Genomic DNA, 6,868 nt, shown 5'->3' with positions numbered 1-6,868 from the left:
GGGTCAGAGGGAGGTGCTACACACTTAAACAACCAGATGTTGCAAGAACTCATTCAGTGTCTGGAGGACAGCACCAGTACACGAGGGATCCTCCCCCATGACACAAACACTTTCTACCAGGCCCCACCTCCAACACTGGGGATTACATTTCAGCATGAGATTTCAGCAAGCACAGATATCAAAATCTTGAATTTGCATATATCATCTTGATTCTGCATGAAACCTGTCCACATGGCTATCTCAGGCTTCCACACATGACAGTTGGGTTTTAAGGAATTGTGAATGGAAGCTACAGGCTTCCTTGAGGGCATCTTTAGAAAATGCAAATCATCTAGTCTATTGGTCCAAGCATGTCACAAGGCTAGATCATATTTAAAAGGGTTCAACATTTCAAAGGGTGCTGAAATAGACTCTACCTCCTGCTAGGAAAATGGTCAGTGTCACATTGCAGAAAAGGCACTGAAAATATATGCTAAGTCGTATTAGAATTACAGGAGTTTTACATAATTTCAGAACATATACGTATATATACATATATATACAACATATACCAATAACATATTTACACAAATATAGAACAAAGAAAGCCAGATATCATTTCATATTTGACAGTGCTTCTTGTATGATTTTTGTACCATATAACCCAAATGTCATTTTTGAACTTTAGAGGACCTAATATCTAAAATATTAGGTAAGAAAGAGAAAGAATTTATAATTTGATTTTGGAAAATTTTTCAAATATCAAAGGTCTAAAACACAGGATATCACAAAATAGAATCCCAGGTCATCACAAGGAATTTATTTGGCCAAAATGGTAACTCCAAAAATATTTTTACCAAAGAAAAACCTCTACTCTGATAAAAGAGACTTAGCTTTCCAAACAAGACCCAATGAAGATAGCATGAGGCCAACTGAATCTGTCTCTTCTCTCTCTCCTCCTTTTTTTTTTTTCTGCCATTTACCCAAAGGAGAAAACAAAACCCTTTCATTACTTTTAACATTACATAAAAATCTTCTTCAAAAGGGAAAAATAAATTTTATGCTTGCATTAGTGCATCTTTAATGTTAAAGCTAGTTTTTTAAATACAATTTTACGTCTCTACCCAGTTTTAATTAGTTTGACTATAAGGTAAGATTTGCATACACTTTTCAGAATGCTTTACAATTTTCCATCAAACAGCAGATCGGTTTTCTAAGAAAACCCTGTTATTCAGACACATGGGTCCAGATTCTGGTCCCACATCATTATGACTTCAATGTTTTAACCTAAGGAAAAAAGTTAAATAATTTCTTTTAAATCTTAGCCAACTTGCTTATACCCACAGAATTTTTTATAAGATCAACCCTTTACAAACCCTTTTCACTTTGCTTAAAACTTCAGTTTTGTTCCATTGCTCTTTTAGGTTGAGACAGTCATTAAAACCCTCTGAACTAGACAAAATTACATTCCTTTTAACAAAAGCCATACTCCTGTGCCTTCTTACAATCTTTTACCAAAAACACATTCCCTACACACCTTGTATGTAAAACTGTTTCTCCAGTGGTCTCAACTACACATTACAATGTTAACTGTTAGCAACTTTTATTTTTAGTGAAAAATTTGATAAGTAAGAGATTTTAATTACATATTAGGGGTGGAGCCTAAGACATCAAACAGAAATTCAGATAAGGTCTGACTGCTTTTAGCATAGCTAGTGGGCATGGCTCTCCATATGTCCCCAGCCCTTACCTGTAATCAAATTCTCCAAAGTAGGTAAATCGAACAATTTTCAAAAGTCAAAGAAACAGTTTGACCTTAAAACATTTTGCAAATCTGATATCTGACCTTAATTTAGACCAAATATCTACATTTTCAAGACATTTTATTTTACCAATAATCTTTAAAACTGTCTTTATTTCCAAAAGATTACTAATGTCACATGAACAAAAAGGCATTAAAGTTTCTATTTTTCTGACAAAATATTTGATTTAAGCACTTATTTTTCTAAACCAATGAATCAGAGCTCTTTTATATATAAACATACAACACATATAAATAGACAGACAGAAGATTCAGCACTTATAAAGTTTTTCATTTGTCAGTTTCTTAATTGTATGACTATTCTCCATTTGAGAAACCTCCTCAAAATCTTCCTGATTGAGGAGAAGTCTCCTAAACCAGGACTCTTCCTACTAGTTAGAAGGAGCTAACTGAGGTCACCCAAGAGCTGAACAAACTCTCTGCAATGAGCCTACAGACACAGACACCCCATGGTGGAGCTACAAACAGATACCCTGCAATGGGGCTACAGACACCCCACCATAGGACTACAGAACCAGTCAGGAGGAGGAACAAGGCATTGGCAGAGCCTAGGATGCTCACCAATCTAGACACCCCACCATGGGGCTACAGGCTGATACCCCATGATAGGGCTACAGTTAAGGGACATCTCCCCAGGACTATTTCCCTATTGCAACTTAATCCATGCACACTGGGCTGGCAGTGCCCCACCAATAGAGAGAGTACCAGAGTCAGCACCCAGTCCAAGAGAACCAGGCAGCCACTTGGGCTGGCTTCTGGATCCATCACTGGAGGGGGGCCACTGAACCACAGGCAGGTAGCCACAAGGGCAATCCTGGACAAATCCCCAACTTTGTAACCACCCAAGGGATTCACCTTGCCTGCTGCCTAGACAGAGCCAATTCAAGATTGGGAAATTGCAGTAGAGAAAGGGTAATTCATGCTGAGTCAGCTGTGCAGGAGACCAGAGTTTTATTATTACTCAAATCAGTCTCCTCTTGTCTTTTTTTAAAATAGCCATTCTAACAGGTCTGAGGTGATATCTCTTCATGGATTTGGTTTGCATTTCCTGATGATTAGTGGCATTGGGCACTTTTTTTGGGGGGGTTTTGGACATTCTATTTTTTTCTTTGGAGAAATGTCTATTCAAATCCTTTACCCATTTTTTTTTATCAGATTACTTGTCTTTTCCTATTAGTTGTGAGAGTTTTTAAATATAGTTTTGATTTTAACTTCTTATGTGGGAAAAACTGAAAGCTTTTCCTGTAAGATCTGACATAAGAGAAGGGTGTCTACTCTTACCACTTCTATTTAACATAGTACTAGAAGTACTAGCAAGAGCAATCAGATAAGAAAAAAATTAAAAGGCATTCAAATCAGAAAGGAAGAAGTAAAATCATCCCTGTTTGCAGATGACACAATTCTAGATGTAGAAAACCCTATAGATTCCACTAAAGCACTACTGGAACTAATAAATTCAGTAGAGTTGCAGGATAAAATATTAATGTATAATAATCGGTTACATTTCTGTTTACTAATAATGATCTATCTAGAAAAGAAATCAAGAAAACAATCCCATTACAATGGCATCAGAAATAATAAAATAGGAATAAGTTTACCAAGGAAGTGAAAGATCTCTACACTGAAAACTATAAAATGTTGATGAAAGAAATTGAGGAAGATAAAAATAAATGGAAAGATACCACATGTCCACAGATTAGAGGAATAAATATTATTAAAATGTTTATAATAACTAAAGCAATATACAGATTCAACACAATCCCTATCAAAATTCCAATGGAATTTTTCACAGAAATGCAAAAACAATTTTCTGTGTAATCACAAAAGACCCTGGGTAGCCAAAACAGTCTTGGGAAGGAAAAACAAAGCTAAAGGCATCACATTTCCCAATTTCAAATTTTATTACAAAACAATAGTAATTAAAATAGTATAATACTGACATATATAGACCAATAGAAACGAATAGAGAGCCCATAAGTAAACCCAAGCATATATAGATGTTCTTCGACTTACAATGGTGTTGTGTAACAGCAAACTCATTGTAAGTTTTAAAATATCATTAAGTTAAAAATGCATTTAATACACCTAACATACCAAATATCATAATTCAGCCTAACCAATCTTAAGCGTACTCAGAACACTTATATTAACCTGCAGTAGGGCAAAGTCATCTAACATAAAGCCTGTTTTGTAATAAAGTATTGAATATCCAGTGTAATGTTTTGCATACTGTACTGAAAGTGAAAAACAAAATGGTTGGATGGATACCATTATAAAGTTGAAGAATTGTAGGTTGAAACATTATAAGTCAGGAACTGTCTGCACAGTCACTGAATTTTCAACAAGGCCACCAAAAAGACACAATGGGCAAAGGATAGTCTCTTCAATAAATAGTGTTGTAAAAACTGGATATCCACATTCAAAAGAATAACACTGTACCCTTATCTTACACCATACATAAAAGTCAGCTGAAAATGGAGTAAAGGCCTAAACCTAAGACCTGAATGCATAAAATTGCTAGCAAAAAAAGGAGAAAAAACAGGGAAAAAAGCAATTTGATACTGGCTTTGGCAAGAATTTTTTGGATAGTTCACCAGAAGCATAGGCAACAAAAGCAAAAAATAAACAAATGGGACTACATCAAACTAAAAAGTTTCTTTAACTTTTAATTTTTCTTTTCTTTTCTTTTCTGTTTTGTTTGCTTTTTTGGTTTTGGTTTTGTTTTGTTTTGTTTTTAGAGACAGGGCCTTGCTCTGCTGCCCAGGCTGAAGTACAGTGGTACAACCATAGCTCACTGCAGCCTTGAACTCCTGGGCTCAAGCAATCCTCCTGCCTCAGCCTCCCAAGTAGCTAGAACTACAGGTGCAGGCCACCATGCTCAGCTATTTTTTAAAAATTTTTTTGTAGAGAAGGGGTCTTGCTATTTTGCCCAAGCTGGTCTAAAACTCCTGACCTCAATCCATCCTCCTACTTTAGCCTCCCAAAGTGTTGGGATTACAAGTGTGAACCACCATGCTGGGCCCAAGCTAAAAAGTTTCTGCAAAACAGTTCTTTGTGTATTCTGGAGAGATGTATTTTATCAGACTTTTTTTCTTGCAGACATTTTCTTCCAGTCTATAGCTTCTCTTTTATTTTGTTAACATTCAAAGAGCCTAAATTTTAAATTTTGATTAAATCAAATTCAGTTTTTAAAATATTTTATACTTTGTGCTTTCGTGTTCCAGTAAATCTTTGCCTAACTTTGGGTAAAAATATTTCCTTTTATTATTTTCTTTGATAAGTTTTATAGTTTTGTGCTTTATATTTAGGTTTTTAATCCATTTTGAATTTTTTTCACATATGATACAAGGTATAGATTGAGGGGTGTGTGTGTGTGTGTCTGTGTGTGTATCCAGCTGTGCGATCAATATTTGCTGAGAAGATTGTTCTTTATCCATTGAACTACACTGGCACCTTCGTACAAAGTCAGTGGAATAAATATTTGGATCTATTTCGTTATCTCTATTCTGTTCTATTTATTAGTATATCTAATCGTTTACATATATTGTACTGTCTTAATTATTGTTGCCTTATGGTAAGTCTTGAAATGAGGAAGAAATATTCCTCATTTCATAAGGAATATTATGTTCTTTAAAGAAAAATGTTTAACTGTTTTAAGTCCTTTACCTTTCCATATAGATTTTAGAATTAGCTTTCTGACTTCCACAAAGGCCTGCTGATATTTTCAATGGGTTGCAATGAATTTATAGATTTATAGATATATCACTTCCTTTATTTAGGGCTTGTTACCCTTTGCTAATGTTTTATAACTACAGCTTACAAATTTTAGAATATATTTTGTTAGTATTTTGTATTTATAATGCTTTCATAAGTGGAATTTTTAAATTTATATTTTCAAGTGTTCATCTGTAACATACAGAAATACAATTTATTTTATATTGATCTTACTAAATTTACTTATTAATTCTAGTTGTCATTTTATACATCCTTTGAAATTTCTACATAGACACTCATATATGTGCAAATTAAGACAGTTTTATTCCTTTTTTCCCAATCTAGATGCCTTTCTTCTTTTTCTTGATTTCTTTTTCTTCTTCCTCTCTTTCTTTTTCTTTTTCTCTTTCTTTCATCCTTTTTTTTTTCTACCTTATTTCCCTGGCTGGAACTTCCAGTAAAATGTATCAAAACATTCAACAACTATAAAACTTACAAAAGATAATACATGATAAAGTCTACATGACCTTGGACTTTGTGATGAATTTTTAAGTACAACATCAAAAGCATGATCTATAAAAAAATTTGATATATTGGACTTCATTAACACCAAAATTCTGAACTGCTGGAACCACTGTTAAGAGAATGAAGAGACAAGTTACAGACTGGGAGAACATATTTGCAAACACATACCTGATAAAAGGTAAGTATCCAAGTTATACAAAGAACTCTTAAAATTTAACAATAAAAAAATTCAATCTAATTTAAAAATGGGTCAAAGATCTGAACAGACACTTTACCCAAAAGATATACAGATGGGAAATAAGCAATTGAGAAGATGGTAATCATCATTTGTCGTTAGAGAAATTTGTTAAAGTATACAAAATTACAAGTAGATAAGAATAATAAGTTCTAGTGTTCTATAGCACTATAGGACGACTATAATTAACAATAAGAGATTACATAGTTTCAAATAGCTACACAGAGGATATTGAATGCTCCCAACACAAAGGAATGATAAATGTTTGAGATGTGTTAATTGCCCTGATTCGATCACTATACATTGTATATAGCAAAACATCACTTTGTACCTCAAGAATATGTACAATTATTGTTTGTTAATTATAAAAATAAACTGTAATAAATAGTTAGAAAATACATAAAATAAGGATATAATGCAACACACCTATTAGAATGACTAAAACCCAAAAGAACTGACAATACCAATTGCTGATAAGGATGTGGAGGAACAGAATCTCTCATTTATTGCTGGTGGAAATGTAAAACAGAACAACCACTTTGGAAAACAGTTTGGCAGTTTCTTACAAAGCCAGACATATTCGTATTATATGA

Source organism: Chlorocebus sabaeus, chromosome 15, assembly GCF_047675955.1.
Source record: "Chlorocebus sabaeus isolate Y175 chromosome 15, mChlSab1.0.hap1, whole genome shotgun sequence".
In the NCBI taxonomy this organism is placed as follows: Eukaryota; Metazoa; Chordata; class Mammalia; order Primates; family Cercopithecidae; genus Chlorocebus; species Chlorocebus sabaeus.
Note: the sequence above shows the minus strand (reverse complement) of the source record.